General features: G+C 28.9%; 1 long non-coding RNA gene across 1 annotated transcript; it reads right to left on the minus strand.

Moving 5' to 3' along the window:
* Nucleotides 1-6108: 6108 nt before the first annotated feature.
* On the minus strand, nucleotides 6109-7563 carry LOC129314476 (uncharacterized). Its single transcript, XR_008594123.1, has 2 exons — nucleotides 7431-7563; nucleotides 6109-6593 (listed from the first exon to the last, which is right to left on the minus strand). It is a non-coding gene; the product is annotated as an uncharacterized LOC129314476 (long non-coding RNA).
* Nucleotides 7564-17454: the final 9891 nt, after the last annotated feature.

Genomic DNA, 17454 nt, shown 5'->3' on the forward strand with positions numbered 1-17454 from the left:
TATAAATTAAATATATTATAAAATAGTAATTAATGGTTAAGTAAATAGCATCATAATAATTATCTAATAATATTAACTAAAATTATTAAATAAATAATAATAGGATATATTTTTAATTTATCAATGTAATATATAATTAATAAAAATTAGACAAGTGGCGTTTCTAGGAGCTGAAAATGCCACCTCTCTACCACTATTTTATGAAATAATCAATACATTGTTAATTGCACATATTAATTAATTAAATTGTAATATAATAATTTTTTAATATGATAAAAATAGAGATTTATAGAGATGGCATTTTGAAGATTTGAAATGGCACCTCTCTTATTTTAATTTATTAATTTGAACATCTTTTTTGTAATGAAGTAGACATGTGGTGTTTTCAAATGTCTCAAACACCACCTCTCTAATTTTAATTAATTAATTAAGAATATATGTTTATTATTAATGATAATTAAATAATTACATTAAAATTATTATATAATCTAAAAAAATATTTAGTGAAGGACAAATTAGAATTGCCATTTACATTTAAATTAATTAACTTGTATTAGTATGACTTAGTTACACCTTGGTTACTGAGTGGTTGTACCCACCCTACTATCTTCAATATTTTAGGAAATAGCTCAAGAGGATAAGATAGAGGAAAATAGTTAGAGGCATAAGATTGTCATCCTATTAGTAGGCCTCCTTTATTCTACATATTTATGTGTATATGATAATTTATATTGCCAACTAGGATTAATCCATTTTGGATCTTACTTGCATTACATGTTTTGTGAGTTGGGAAGTGTATTTTGGGCCCTAGGATATATGTATGTGATTCATGATGTTATTAGTAGGAACAAAATACTAGTGCAAGTAACATTTGAGAATAACATGTGATGTTTATGAATTATTTGATGAAATGGGTGATTTTAGCTCCCCCTTTCATTTTTGAGAATTAAAGGGTTGAGTGTCAAAAATATGATTTAAAAGCATTTTGTATGATGTTGTGCATTACACAAGTTAGTTTTAGCCTATTGTATGTGATTAGAAAGGTGCTTATGGCATTTGGTTTGAGGAATGTGTTTTGGATACTTTATTTTGTGAAAAGTGGTGAAAAAGGTAAGTTTTCAAATGAGTGTCCAATTTTTGATTGAATAATAATTTGAGTGTGAAATCTAAGCCATTAGTTAGAACTCAAAAAGAGCTTTTTATAGATACCTTGTTCACGTTAATCGAACATTAGACGAAGAAATGGGATGGGTTAGAAGTTGCCCCCAAAAGCTGTCAATTTGACAGCAGAAATCTATTGTCATGAAACGTGCAATGCACTGTGGCACATGGCACAAAGGTGAACAAGCCACGGTGCATGTTCAACAAGTCGTGGCATACTCCTCAAATTGTGCAGAGATCTATTATTTTATGATTTCTAAGCAAATGCACTGATTCTTAGAACGATGCCATGCTTCTGCATAGTTATTAACTCTAATTTGTCCTTAGGAAATCCTCTTTAGATAGAATCATTTTTGAAAACTTGAGATCCCATCTTTATGACACATTTGCGAACTTGGTAAATTTATTTTTTTTACCTTAAGTCAATCTCTTAATTATGGAGATTTATAGTTAATTATGATTTAAGAGGAAGGATATTGCATTCCTCTTAGTAAAACTTAGGTTGGGTACCACTAAGTCTATAAGAATAAGTCTCATTCTGATAGTAATGTAAGGCCTGCTTGGTGGTCAAAGGTTTCACTCAAGAGTATAGTGTTGATTATGAGGAAACTTATACACCTATTACCTATATGGCTTATGCTTGAAACCTTCTAGCTATTGCTACTATTAAGCATTAGCCACTTTATTAGATGAATGTTAAAAATTCATTTCCAAATGGAGATCTAGAGGAAGAAATGTATATGAAGCCTCTACCCGAATATCAATATCTGACAAACAAGGTCCATCATCTTCGTTGACCTTTGTATAGGCTCAAGCAGGCTCCCTGTGCATGATTTTCTAAGTTCAGTAAAACTATGAGTCAACTGGGTTTCACTTATAGTCCTCACGACTTGGCTCTTTTTGTTCTCTTTACTACTCATGGTATTGTTCTATTGCTTGTAAATATATAAAATTTAAAGTAATAAATTAGGAATATTTCTATGTTCCTTGTTCAACAAATTAAAAAATAACTAACAACTTTCTAAATTGCTCAAATTATCCCTATAGCCGACAACTATGAAACTAATCCCTCTAGAAATTTGAATACCATGTAAGGGGTTGTTCTCTTCCAAGCAATACTCTTTATACACACGTCCAAGAATTGAACTATGCATTAAGTAACTTAGAAATATTTTACAAGATAGTATTTGAATCGTTAAATTTTAAATTTAAACTCTCATATTTAAAATCTCACATTTGAAATTCATGTATTTAAAAATTGGGTTAATGAATATTTTGGACCTTGAAGTATTATGCAAAAAGCGCCATGGACCCTAAACTCCTAAAATATGTAAAATGGATTCTGAACTTTTAAATTCATAGTAAATTACTCCCATCATTAACTTATACTTAATGATGTTATTGTTCACCATAGGACCCAGTTAAATGCTGATATGGTAGTCCCTTATGATGCATCATTTGTTAATAAACAACACAGACTTTAAACTATTGCACAAGTAGCATCTTGGATCTTAAACTTTGAACTTTAGAGCAAATTACCCCCATTGTTTATGTGTAAAATGTTAACTATTATGTAAACCAAATTAGCCTCAGTGTGATCCACTATGGTGAACACATTGTTGGCTGTGACAAAAGACTCATAATTTTATGAAATAATTTTTTTGCCCCCTTTTTTTAATGTTTTTAAATGATTGGTATCTCATGCTTTTGTATATTCTATAACTTTAATTTAGTCTTATTTTAAATAATATTTATTTAATGGTAAAAAATTGGAATCCCATTAGAAAATAAGTCTAAATATCAAAGGATTGTAATTAATTGGTTAATTTGAGTTTGAAATTCATTGATGAAATTATCGACTTTTGCATCCATCATCTATAAAATTCTCTGATACTTAAACTTCTTTTCAAATGGGATCTCAAGTTTTCACTATTAAATAAATATGCATTATTCAAAATAAGATTAAATCAAAGTTATAGAGTATATGAAAATATGAGATACTAATTATCTAGAAAAATTGCAAAAAAGGGGAGAAAACATCATTTCACAAAATTATGGGTTGTTTGCTGTGACTAACAATGCGTTCATCACGGTAACCATGCTGAGGCTAATTTGATCTACATAATAATCAATGTTTTACATGTAAATAGTGGGATAATTTGCTCTAGATTTCAAAGTTTAGGGTCTAGGATACTACTCGTGCAATAATTTAGGGTCTGTAGTGCTCATTAACAAATGATACATCAACAAGGGATTGCCACGTCAGCATTTAACTAGGCCCTATGTAGAATAGTATGGTAAATAGTAATGACATTAAGTATAACTTAATAGTGGCAGGTAATTTGCTATAAATTTAGAAGTTCAACATCCAATTTGCATATTTTAGAAGTTTAAGGTCTATGTCACTTTTCGCGTAATATTTTAGGGTCCAGAATGCTCATTAACATTTAAAAATTTTTGAAAGTGGGACACATTGAATTTGAAGAGAAAACAAAAAATTAAAAGTGATAAGCTTCCTTTTATTTTTCAATCAATGAAAAAGGAAAACAATAAATGAGAAAAGATGCAAGAGTGGCAAGAACATTGATAGTGAAAAACACAAAAAAAATGATATGCTTGAAACTAAAATTTTAAATGACTAAAATATAAGAATGATTTGAAATTACAAAAGAATTATAATAAGAAATGAATGAATCTATGAATTTTTCAGTATCATGAGGAACTTGGTAAAATCTAAACTTTCATTGATCTAAACACAACATAGTTTATAAACAAAGTTCCATAGTAGAATAAAAACACAAACTCTTAACACTATTACAAAATCAAGCATATATGATGCTTGATATATGATGGTTATTTAAAGAATTGTAACTTTATGGAATATATTTGATGATTAAAATGGGCAACTGTCAAATACATTGATTTTAAATCTGCCTATTTATCTTCTTCAAACTCACCCACCATTTTATTTGTCATCTCTCTTCTCTCTTTTCTCTCTATAATTCAAGCATACCCGCCGTGGTAGTCTCCTTTGTTGCATGGCCTAGGAATCTCATTCTATTAGTAGACAATGAAGAAAAGACAAAAAAAGTATCTTAGTTAGCATTATCTCATATAAAGTATATACATAATTTCTTTTCATTCATAAGTGATACTACCGGTTTATAGTCCAAGGGGTAAGACAGCCCTAAAAACTTAGCATGTGAATCCAAGGTTACTGGACTACCCTTGACAAGTGTATCTCAACTGTCAATGAGATGGCAAGATGTACTTGAAGCGTATGCCCTTATGTTTAGGACTAAAAATCCTACAATGTTGGTCCCATTCAATCACGACATATACAACAAAGATTAAGGAGATATGCTCAGGATCAGAGTGATCACTGAGGTTCTCAAACACAAGGAGATTAGCCAAATCGTTGTTCACTTTCATATGAGGTACTTATTTTTCGCATGACTAATTTCTATTTTATAACAAATATATTGACATATTTGATTTCTTTATTTAGGTACCTCTATGAAAATTTCATCATCCCTGTCAGCCTTGTCTTAAAGTTCATCTTTATATTCCTTATGACATTGCTGCTCATTGACCAATCTATCGAGATTTGTGAAACTCAATCAGTTGCTTTATCCAAGTATTTTGAGGCAAGGAACAATAACATTTCAAAGGAACTGTTATTCTTGGCACCTTACGTGTGAGGATAAGAGTTAATTACTTGAACTTGTCAAATTAATTTCCCTTTAAGGATTTCATCTTATAACATTTTTAAATTCTTTTAGGAACTATTGGATATTAATTGCCAACCAATCGGTTGGTACATGCCCAAGGTTTTATCACTTGGATTTTGCTGGTGGGCTACCAAGTAATTAGCAAGATATGATGGAAATGTTCAAAAAGTAAGCTTCTTAATTAGTTTATATATTTTTTGTTGTTCAAATTTCTAAACATCAATATTTTTTGTTTGTTTATTAGTGTTGTGATGTTGTATCGCACCCAAAAGCAACTCAGTATTTCAAGAGGCAAGAAATATGATCAGGCCTATAGTTGGAACATAATTAAGGTATTGCCTTTGAATTTATTATATGTTTATTGGTTCTAATTCATTAATATATTTTTATTGTTTTTTTAAAGTGCCGACGACAAAAGGATAATAGCCCAGACTGTGAATATTGCCATATGAGGCATATTAAAGATATCATAACTCATTAATAGACTGTCATTCCTCCAAAGGTATGTGCATGTGTGTGTGTGTGTGTGTGTGTGTGTGTGTGTGTGTGTGTGTGTGTGTGTGTGTGAGTGTGTGTGTCATTGGAATTCAATTTTTTTAAAATATTAAAAATCAGTCAACTAATTTTTCTTTGATTATATACTACCCGGACACGTATTGTGAAGTATTCAAGGATGCTAGCATCAATGAAATTATCGAGGAGTAGTGTCAAGATTCATGACATTTTTTGGCTCAATATGTGACAAATTCATAGGGGGTAACTTCAATTTAGATTATTGGAGGATTTAATAATATTATATATGAACATAATTATTGTACATATTTTTAATTGAATAGTTTTAATTTATATATTACAAGCATTCTAAATTGGAAAAATATTAGAAGCATTCTAGATGCATGTATTCTAGTTTGTGATTTAGAGGATTGTGAAATATGTAGCCCCCAATTTTTTAAAAAAATGAAGGGTATATTTGACAATTATTGCCGTAGCCATTAAATATGAGGGTGCATATTTGACAGTTATATACTATAATCATCAAATATGCCATCATAACTCTACTATTGGTCAAATCTAAGCACTTATATATGACAGTTGGTAACAATCATTAAATATTTAAGCGTAATATTTTATGGTTTCTTAACCATCAAATATAGGCATCCCCAATATATGATAGAAGCTTACTTGATGATTGTTGGCTTTTAAATATGGGCAAAAATAACTATCAAGTACAGCCAATTCTATAATAGTATAAATTTAATGACATAACCATAGAGTTCCATAATAGAATAAAGGCTCATAAATCCGATCTCCAACACAAACTACTCATAAGTTTAGTGACATAATCGTAAAGTTCAATAACAAAATAAAGACTCATAACTGTCCACTATAAACACGAAGTACCCATTGCCTTTTCCTGTAAAGTGTCATGTTAAGAAAAATTTCTCTCCATTCAGGGTCGTTCTTCAGGGTTTTCAAGGCTTCCATATAAGCATCTTCTTGAAGGTATGCCATCTCATTAAGAGCAATCACACACTTGGCAAGAGAATAATCTGGTGAAGAAGAAGTGGCCTCCTTACTTCTCTCACCTTTATTTGCTTCAGCCTTTATTGCAAGTGCTTCACTCATTTGAACTTTAGCCATAATATCTATGAAAGCTTTAGCTATTAACTCAGGCCACATCTTTGAATCAGTTTCTTCCATCTGCCATCAGAATGACAATTAGCCTCGAATATGAAATAATTTTATTGAACTTTAAAGGAACAATTGGAGCATAAAGTTAGAATAACAAATATGAAAATGTTGATATAGATGTGTGGGGGCATATACTAAAAGATAAAATCTGAAATACACAATAATTTTATTGATTAAATACCCACAAAGTCAACTCAACAAAAAATTCATCAATTAAAATACATTTTTGCCCTTTAACTATTTGTTAGGGAGATCCAAGAGTCCTAAATTTAGATTTAATGTAATTTCTCTCTTTAACATTTAAAAATGGTGCACTAGGTATCTTGCTATTAAAAAGTTAACTTTAGATGTTAGTTAATTGACTTAAAAATTGCAGAAAAAGACATTAAAAATTACCAAAAATGACAAAAAAATACATAAATACCTTATAAAAAAATTAATAGTGTGTAATTTATAAGTCTTTCACCAAAATTTATATATCCTTCTTTAAAAATTTATAACTAAGGTACAAAATGCATTCATTTATAAATAATAATATTTGTAAATTTTGGAGGAAGAGTTAGAAATGATTGCACTATTTTAAAAACTTAATTGATATTAATTTTTTTAAAAAATTATTTTTAAATCATTTTCCGCAATTTTTCAAGTGATTTTTTAAAAATACCTGGCCCTATTTACAGGCCCGACCCACACCAATTTTAACGATCGCGCATGATTCAAATTCCCCAATTCAAATTTGAAGGTAATTCCCAGATCACAGAAAGCATTCCTTCATGAATGCCCAGACTTGAAGAGATGGAAACGAAGCTGAGAATGAATGAGATGAGAATAAAAGAGATAATATACCTCACCGTCACCGGAGCACGAAAGTGAGAGCAAGTTGAGCGAGCGACGACAGCGATGGAGGCGCGAAGTGAGCCGCGAGAGAAACTATAACACAGTCGTCGGAGAAACTGATCAAGAAGCGTGACTTTAAAAGTCATAAAGTTGTGCCGATAATTACTATTATGCCATCGCTTTATTAAAGCAAAAAGAGCATGACCTCAAGTGCGATAAAAAGGCACCATGACACTTAAGTGAGATTAATTAATTTAAATCTTAATCAATTTTATAAAATTATAATGTGAACAAAATTTTTTAATCTTTTAGTAGTTATAAGTCTGGCAGAACATAAATGTCCATCTTTAACGTTGAGAAATATTAAGTTTAATAGTTTCAAAAACTTACAAGTTCAACTCCTTATTTTATAATTTCGTTGTAATATATTTACAATTTATTTTTCTAATTTTAGTAAGAAACACAAATATTAAAAAGTATTATATCTAATAATTTTAAAGATTTGCTTGCAAGTTGGGTTCCTAATTTTATGATTTCATTGTAATGAATTTATAATTTATTTTTTATATGTTAATAAGAAATATTTAATGTTGAAAAATATTAAGTCTATTGTTTATTATTTGTCTATTGTCTAATTATCAATAAAATAAATAGACCTTTTATTTCTCCATTGCCTATTATTTATTTTTCAACCCTATTAAAATTTAAAAAATAAGTTGCTAATACATTATATTAAAGTTTTAAGATTGAGAGTTGAAATTTGCAAATTTATAGAAATATTAGGCTTATTATCACTAAAGGATCAAAGAATTTTGTTGGCATTCTAAAGTTAGCTAGGACTGAAATTAATTTATCTCCTTAAAACTTAACTGTCTGCCTAACAAAAAGGCAATTACAAAAAAACAAAAGCAGCTTTACTATATTGCAGCCAGGAGAATCTCATTGTAAGCCCGTGGAACCAACATATTTTTATTAAAGGTCCAATAAAATTTGATATAATTGTATAGGTCTAAAAATTTCTCTTGCAATTAAGTTTTTTTTTTTGATAAAAACATGAAACTATTCTTTTGCGAAATGCATAACAGAATATCTATAAATGACATTTAAAGTTATTTATTAACAATAAAATATCGATTCACTTTACATAGTTCATGTGGTTTACACTTGTTAAAGTAGGAGAAATGTACAAGTAATTTTACATAGTTTATAGTTAGTTATTGAAAAAAATTACAAGTAATTTCCCAGATGAAATTTATAATAAAAACTCCGTACATAGCATTTACAGTCCTTTTATTTATAACAAAACTTTCATTTATTTCACATAGTCTATGTAATTTACATTTGTTGAAGAAGAGATCCAAAATTTACAAATTATCTAAATAAAATTTACAATGAAACGTGCTTTCTATTGCATATCAGTTGACTGGAAGATTTCCTTCTGAATGAAGTTATGGTTGTCTTTAGTTGTGGTTGCACTTTTTTCCACATCTGTGTTGTTTGCGTTCTGTATTTGGCCCTAATAAAGTTTTCTTCTTGCTTTAAGTAAAAAAGAAAAAAATTGCATGTTGAGTTAGGCTACATTGTTTTATTTCATGTCTCTCCTTTTTTTTTTTTTTTTCCTTTTGGGTGAATTTTCATGTCTCTCCTTTACTTCCGTTGTCCCTTTTCCTTTCTCTTTTTGTTTGAAGCATCAACATCCTTGTCCATGATTACGTGTTACTGACTTTACAATATAATCATTTTATTCATTTCTTTCTAACCGGCCAAGTCCCATTCACTTGAATGAAAAATAAAGAACATAGAAAAATATTGATGTAATATTAAGGAAAACTGTATCCTTCCCATACAAAAAAATAAAAATAAAAATAAAAAATTTGATGATCCTCCACAACGCACGTGCCTGTTTGGATTGCTTCATCAATCGATTTTTGGGGCCAAAAATTGATTAATGAAAAAGGTTACTCAAAGAGCAACTTTTTTGGTTTATCAATTGTTGGGGAAAAATGGATCTTTTTCAGAAGCTACCAATCTGAGCCATTGCGAAAAAACTTATCAAAAAGCAATGGGGAAAATGACAAAGAAAGGCCCAATAAAAAATTGGAAGAGAAGCACAAAATTTAATAAAAATAAAATCAAATTCTCTTCTCTTCTTTTATTTAGTAAGATTCGAAATCAATCAACACCCTCTACTTAGCACTTGCTATAAAGCTAATTTAATTAAAATACTAATTGGTAGCAAAAAATTAATTTAATTTAATTTAAAATTGAGAGTCATTACAAAGATTGTTACAAAGGTACAAAGAGAGAGAGAGAGATTTTGCATCGTTTGTTACATTGCTACATTTTTTATGTTGCCAAAATTTCTAAACAGTGCTTCACATCTTTGTTAGATAAGACTTATATTCATAATGTCATTAGAGATCAACTTGTACATTATTATCTTCATTAGTTGATGTTTGGTATTTAAGAATAAAATCTTTCTCTTTTATTAAATTTATTTGAATTAAGATATATTGAGTTATTTATTTATGTAAATTAAAATTGTTAATATTAATATAATTTAAATTTTTATAATTAATCAAATATATCATTTAAATAATATATTTTACTTTTTAAATATTAGATACAAATTTATCAATAATTTAATTTTGAAAGGCAATGTCATTTATGATAATTTATATAGCTAAAATTGATTCTGAATAAATTATCCAAATATTTTTAATTCTGTTAAAATCAATTTTAGAAAAACAATATCCAAACAGATTGCGTTATACTATAATCAATTATGATTAAAATATACTATTTAATCAATTATTTTCATAACCTATTATATTCAATTAAAATCCAAATAGGCACTACATCATCATGATCCTATCCTATTTTCTTAGTCACTACTCAAAGAGCAATAAGCATATATATATATATATATATATAACAGACAAATTGTAGATATCAATTAAAACAATTTATAGTCTGAGCTCTTCTTAAAATTTGATGTCAAGAGGGTCCAATATCTATAACAAGCAAATTGACGAATGAAGAGTACAATGACGAACTGTTGAATCTTGAACTGGGGCTTGATGATGAGGATGATGATGACGAGAATAATGGCGAGGATGAGAAGAGTGAGGAAAAGGAAGAGCAAGATATAGATGGAGAGAATTGTTAAGCTCAGTGACTATTGAAGATGAGGATGATGAATCAAATGTGATAGTCTTGGCACGAGAAATCAATGGCAAAGTGAAGAAGATGAGGCAGATGAGGAAAAAGACTACCTATATGGAAATAGTAAATTAAAATTATCCTAGCATACATGGATACCAATTTTAAAAGTATACTGAATTAATCTCATGTCTTCTTATTGTTGAATACTTGAATACGCTAGTGCAAATATTAATTCTTACGACGGTTAAATTTGCATTTTTGCCACAATATACAAGATGTAGTGAAAAAAAAAAATAGTAGTAATAATTAATTTTCAGGATAGTTAAAAAAGGCCTATCACATAATAGGTGAATTATGACGACAGTTCTATCGCATAACTATCGCCATAATTCTGTGTTTTTGTTTAAAAAATAAAATTATACAATAGTAGCCCTTGATTTTGGATATTTTCATACAGAAACTAAGACGTGAACGTGACAATGAATGAGACAAATCAATATATAAAACATGTTCATTCTAATACACGTATCATCACATACTATAGAAAGGGGAAAAAAAATAATTAAGTTCTCATCTTGACACAACCATAATGAACAACTGTAGTGCATAATTAAAACACACACACACACACACACACAAAATTGACAACACATGTCCTTACTTCTCACAAATAAAAGCATCTCCTATATGATAGTAAGAGCATGTCTTCCCAGAGCAAGCAAGATCAGTCACCACTGTATCACTGAGGCCTCTTCCCTCTGCTTCTTTTCCATGATGAAACCTGACTAGCTATACTGTTATAAATTATACAAGTACAATTACTTCAACCAGAACAAAAAAAAAAAAAGATTATACAAGTCTCGCGGAGTAAAAAAAAAAATGCATGAGCCCAGTTTAATGGTGAACGAGAATTTACAATAAATCTTAGTAAATCTAGTTAGTTGGGACACTGTGCATTTTAATAGCAATTTACCCTTTCGTCCACAATCTGTTAATATTTCTTATGAAGCAAATTTTGAAGTAACTTCATACGAAACGATAATATAGAGGCTTACATTTTTTTTTCATCGTACTAAGCTCTAGAAGCACTATGATGCACTGTGTGGGGAAACTGAGTCCTAACCTTCAAGACATGTTAAAGTGAAAAGGAGTAATTTCGTATTCAAGAACCACTCAAAACAAATTAATTACAAATAAAGATTGATAACAAGTTCCATTTTAAATTAAAAAAAATTCACGTTTCCATTTTAATAGCAATTCATTTTATATTAGTCATTATTTATGAATAATTTATTTGAATAGTTCTTGAATGTAATTCTTCCAAGTGAAAATCTTAGAAATGCAGCAAAAGACAAAATGCTTTGTACTAAAAAAAATCCTAAAGAACAACAAATAGAGACAAGCTAATGTGTTTCACACTATTCACGCCTAAAAGAAATATTAATAATTTTCCACCTATCTAGCCATGTTTTTATAAGGCTAAAAATTAAATTTGAATAAAAATGAAAATTAAATAAGCTGGCCTTATCCTGCCTACTACTATCCGTTCCTTGTATTAATATCAATAAAATTATCGGATAAATTTATGATATTATCAGCCCTACTAATTAATTAAAGCGTTAATGTGCGTTTTTAACCTTGACCTATTCTTTGAAAAGTATCCAATATCTTAAATTATTTGTCATCAAAATTTTGCCTCTAAAATAATTAAAACATAACATATTTGCCCTTGACGTTAAATATTCAAATGTTGATCGTTAAAACTATCGATTAGAACTTAAGTTTGACCAAAATCAATCTTTTCATCACTAGATTGGATATTGAACCAAAAAGGTCAATAGCTCATGGTTCGCATCATCCAACTGGGTTGGACTAATGGTCAAATTGATAACGTAATAATTAAATTAAAAAATTATATATGTAGATATAATCTAAATATAAGTAATAAATGTGAAATTACTGCTTAACTTAAAAGTAAAACCAAATATTTTAAATTTATTATGACATAACAAGCTGTATGATATAATATAACATCAAATGATTAAAAAAATGGGTCATTTTCTAAAAAAAATTGATAAAGAAAAGGAAAAAGCATCATTTTTGAGCGGTTTGATTTTAAGAACTAGATTCAGTTCCTAACTTGAGCCTGATTCTCAATCCAAAAGATGATCCAACCATTCAGTTTGATCCAGTTTTTCAATTATCGCTAAAAATGCTACCTATCATGTTAAGTAGATCCAAATTAAGATATATTTTTGCTACACTTTAATTAGTTTAGGAGTGAAATTGCCATGAAACAAATAGTTTATGACATTAGATGCTTCTAAGAGAATAATTTAAGAGCAAAAATACACTTTAACTTGAATCCACTTGACATGACAAATGGCATTTTTTGTCAAATTTAAGTCCTAGTCAGTATTTTTAACGGTTACCATTGGTGTACTTGACATTAGGAGCAAATATGCTATGTTTTAATTTCTTAGTGGTAAAAGTGCTACAATAAAAGTTTAGAACACTGGATGCTCTTCAGAGAATAGTTCAAAAGTAAAAATGTACCTCAATCTTTAATTAAATCATGAAAGTTTCTTTTTCTTTAAAGAAAATGCCTGAATATATCTTATGAATTATGAGAATGATATTGCAAGTGCTCCTAATTAAAGGCAAGCCTTTCCTCTCACTGGCCTTAAAGTTTTGTGGTGGGATTGTGGCCCAATTCAACTCTCCTGAATTTTGCCCAAAGTACATGCCTCCTTTCTCATTTTGAAATCATGTGATTTACTCTAAAAAAATTCACCCATTTCTATAACTAAAATCACATATCTATGAACATTTTCTTCCGTCGTATCTTGTATCACCTAATAACTTTCAAGGTTGATAGATATAAAGGGAGCGTGCGCACACCCTTTTTGAATCCGCAAATCCTCATAATATGTCTACGAAACTATCTAAAATATAAACCAACAAAAGAGGATAGCCCAATGTTACATCACAGCTCGAAAGAACTTAGAGAGGATCCTAGGCATATAAGCAGGTACCTTGCGCACTCCACTAAACTTGGGTTTGCCTATGGAGGGACTTGGGAAGGGTCCTGTGCATATAAACGAATGCGTTGCACATTCTACTAAACTATCTTTTTGGAAAAAGAGTAATAACCCTATGACATCAAGCCCCTAATCATAAGCTCCATTGCGTACAAAGAGGGCTGCAAGAATTGATATTATCAGCTTTATATGTTCAGAAATGAGTACCTCTGGCTTCATTCTTGAAATTTCATCAGGGAGGTTGAGGCACTGAATTAAATTGAGCGTACCAGTACTGCAACCCTGTCTTCATTGGCAGAAAACTGCTAATTTAACAAAAATATAAACAATTTTGGTAACATACTAGTAACATAAGACTGGTATAAATATTGATTTAGTAAAATTATATTATACACTTTTACAAATTACAAACATAGGCCGCATAGTTTTGATTTGGTTAACATAATGTCCTCCCATCCCCCTGAAATAAGAAAATATTGTAAATTTAACTAGAATATGAAATTAAAAAAAAAGAATATGTGGCATGAATTGCGTAAACAAAGACAAAATATAACAATAGGATTTGAGGTAAATTTCAAGCAAGAACCTCAGTTTCTAAAAAGGAAAATAGAAAGAGAACCAACAAGAGAGAGGAGAGGCGAGAAATTTAATGATATAAGTAACGCTAGAAAATTAAAGCTACGACCTAAATAGGAGAGTTAAGCAATTATACCGCATGTAGACTTAAAATTCTGAGAGGCACAATCAATGAATGTCTTGGGTTTCTAAGCATCCTTATCTGGAACATTTTCTATGTCGTCATCCTATTTTCTTCCTTAATATTCATCTATACCCTTCTTTGTAGTGTGTGTATCTCTCTTTCTCTCTCAAAAACCATAAAAAATTTCTTACATGAATTTCATTTTTGATAGCTGACCAGGCGTTTCTGGAATTTTTCCATGCCCTTCATTAAAGCTCCAGTTTTTGAAAAAGAAATTTCATCCAAAAATTATAAAACAAAGAAACACCTCATTTGACAAAAGCCTAACAAAATGAAATAGCTAGCAGTGAATCAGCTCTCACTGCATAGATAAATAAGTTATTTCTAGATTTGGAAATAAGAATTAAGTTGGACGAGCCACCTGCTTAAACTTATTTTTATAAGAATTTGAGTTTGGAAAGAGAATCTTTTATAGGGAAACAATGCTTTTAGGCTTTGAAAAATTGGGTGTGGGCTTGGACATCCCTTTTAAACCCTTTTTCATTTTACCTATAAAAAACAAAATTTTTATTTTTAAATTAAATTTAAACTTTGAAATATATGTTTATATTTTAAAATTAGAAATTTTATTATTTATTTTCAAATTTTGAACATTATAATTTGTATTATAAAAAATATGAAGTATTATAATCAAAATTTTTAATTTTAAAAAAAAATCATAAAAGTTAAAAATAATAAAAACAGGCTTATAAACTTGGCTGATAAAATTTGAACTTTGGCTCGTTTTCCACCTCTAATCATTTTCCTAAGATAATCATGAACCTCAATGTCCTGTAGAACAGTCGAACATCGAAATTTTGCAACAACCATATATCTTCTCACTCTTCAACAGAGTCCCTTATTAAGGCATTAACCTAAAGAAAAAACAAGAAATATATTATATAATGAAAATGAATAAAAGCAGGTAACTCACAATGTTCGCAATTTTCTAGAATTATTATTAAGCAGAGGAAAAGTTGAATCAGGTCCTTTCAAGTCACTTGAACTCCTGCAAATGAATCTGAACTCTGAAGTATGTGTTAAAAAAAATTCAAAGTCTATTTATTTTCCACCTAAATAATTATACTTCTTTTCATTAATTTACATTTTTGTCATGAATATTCTATTATCCATGTCAATATTAATAATGTAACCTTATTTTTAAATAATGGTTTAATAAGCATCTTGGATACTAAACAATTACTTGAATAGCAAATTACTTGCTACTATTAATTTACATATAACATTAGTTACTTTTGACTTTATAGGGCCTAGTCAAAGGCTGAAGTGGCACTAATCCATTCTTGACACGTGGCATGCCAGATGGGCTACATAACGGTCAATGTTGTACGAATAAATGATAAGAGGTAATTTGCTTGCAATTTACAAGATGAGGAGAGTTTTTGTTCTTTTTAATAGTTCAATGTCTAGGATACCATTTAAATAATAGTTTAGGTTTTAGGATTCTCATTAACTTTTAAATAACTAAGATGAAATTGATAAGTGAAATAAACTTAAGGGACTAATTTAATAAAAATTAAACTTGAGAGACCAAATTGATAATTGAAACAAATTTGAGGAACTAAAAGTTTGTTATATTTTCCTAAATAAATAAGAAAAAAAAAGCTTGTTTGATCATGTTAATTTCAAAGTAGTTTTTGAATTAAGAAAATAATAAAGCCTGCTTGGTAACGTTTGTTTTTCCAGGATAGGTTTTGAAATTAAAAAAAAACTAAAATCTTGTTTGGTTTACTTTTTAAATTTTTTGAACCAAGGAATAAAATCATTTCTATAACAAAAAATGAATAAAATTAAAAGTAATAGATTATGAATATTTCGATGTTCCTTTGTTCAAAAATTAAAAAAATAAGTAAGCAACTTAGGAATATTTTGTAAGATAGTGTTTGAATTGGTGCATTTAAATTTGAATTTTAAATTTAAACTCTTACATTTAAAATCCTGTTTGGGAAGTTTACAAATTTTCAAAGGGAAAAAGAAACCCGTTGAGATTCAAAGCAAAAAATAAAATAAAATAAAGAATAACAAGCTTGCTTCTGTTTTTCAATAGACTAGAGATGAAAAAAAAATGAGAAAGGATGCAAGAGTGGTAAAGGCATTAACAATGAAAAATAGTAAGAGAACCAAAGGTTTGAAATCACTAAAATTTTAAATAACTAAAATGTAGGAATGATTTCAAATTACAAAAGAATGATAATAAGAAACGAATGAATCCAAAAAACAATTTAATATCAAAATAAGAGATTTAATGTAAATCCAAATTTTCATTAATTCAAGCACAACATTGTTTATAAACAAAGTTTTATAGTAGAATAAAAACAAAAACTCGCAAGTTTAATGACATAACCATATAGTTCAATGACAAAAGAATAAAGGCTCATAAAACCTCATCACCAACACAAACTCATAAGTTTAATGACATATCATAAAGTTCAATAACAAAATAAAGACTTATGTGTGTATAATTTTCTCTAATCTATTTAGCAATAAGTAAGAATTTCATCTGATATATCAGGAGCCGACCTTCTACAATTAACACGATAAAACCACTACTGTTTCCTGGAAGGTGTCAAGCTAAGAAAAATTTCTCTCCATTCAGGGTCGTCCTTGTTTGAAAAGTTTAAAAAATTTTCAAAGGAAAAAAGAGACACGTTGAATTTGAAGTGAAAACAAAAAAATTAAAGTGACAAGGTTCCTTCTATTTTTCAATTGATGAAAAAGGAAAACGATAAATAAGAAAAGATGCAAGAGTGTTAAAGACATTGACAGTGAAAAACACAAAGAAAATGATATTCTTGAAATGACTGAATTTTAAATGACTAAAATATGAGAATAATTTGAAATTACAAAAAGAATTATAATAAGAAATGAATGAATCTATACGAGGAATTTGGTAAAATCAAATTTCCATTGATCCAAACACAATATTATTTCTAAATAAAGCTCCATATTAGAATAAAAACACAAGCTCGTTAGTTTAATGACATAACCATAGAGTTCAATAACATAATAAAGACTCATAAATCCGATCTCCAACACAAACTCACAAGTTTAATGACATAAATAATAT

This window comes from Prosopis cineraria, unplaced genomic scaffold (assembly GCF_029017545.1).
Source record: "Prosopis cineraria cultivar Desert tree isolate PC_DT_omini unplaced genomic scaffold, ASM2901754v1 PC6, whole genome shotgun sequence".
Taxonomy (NCBI): domain Eukaryota; kingdom Viridiplantae; phylum Streptophyta; class Magnoliopsida; order Fabales; family Fabaceae; genus Prosopis; species Prosopis cineraria.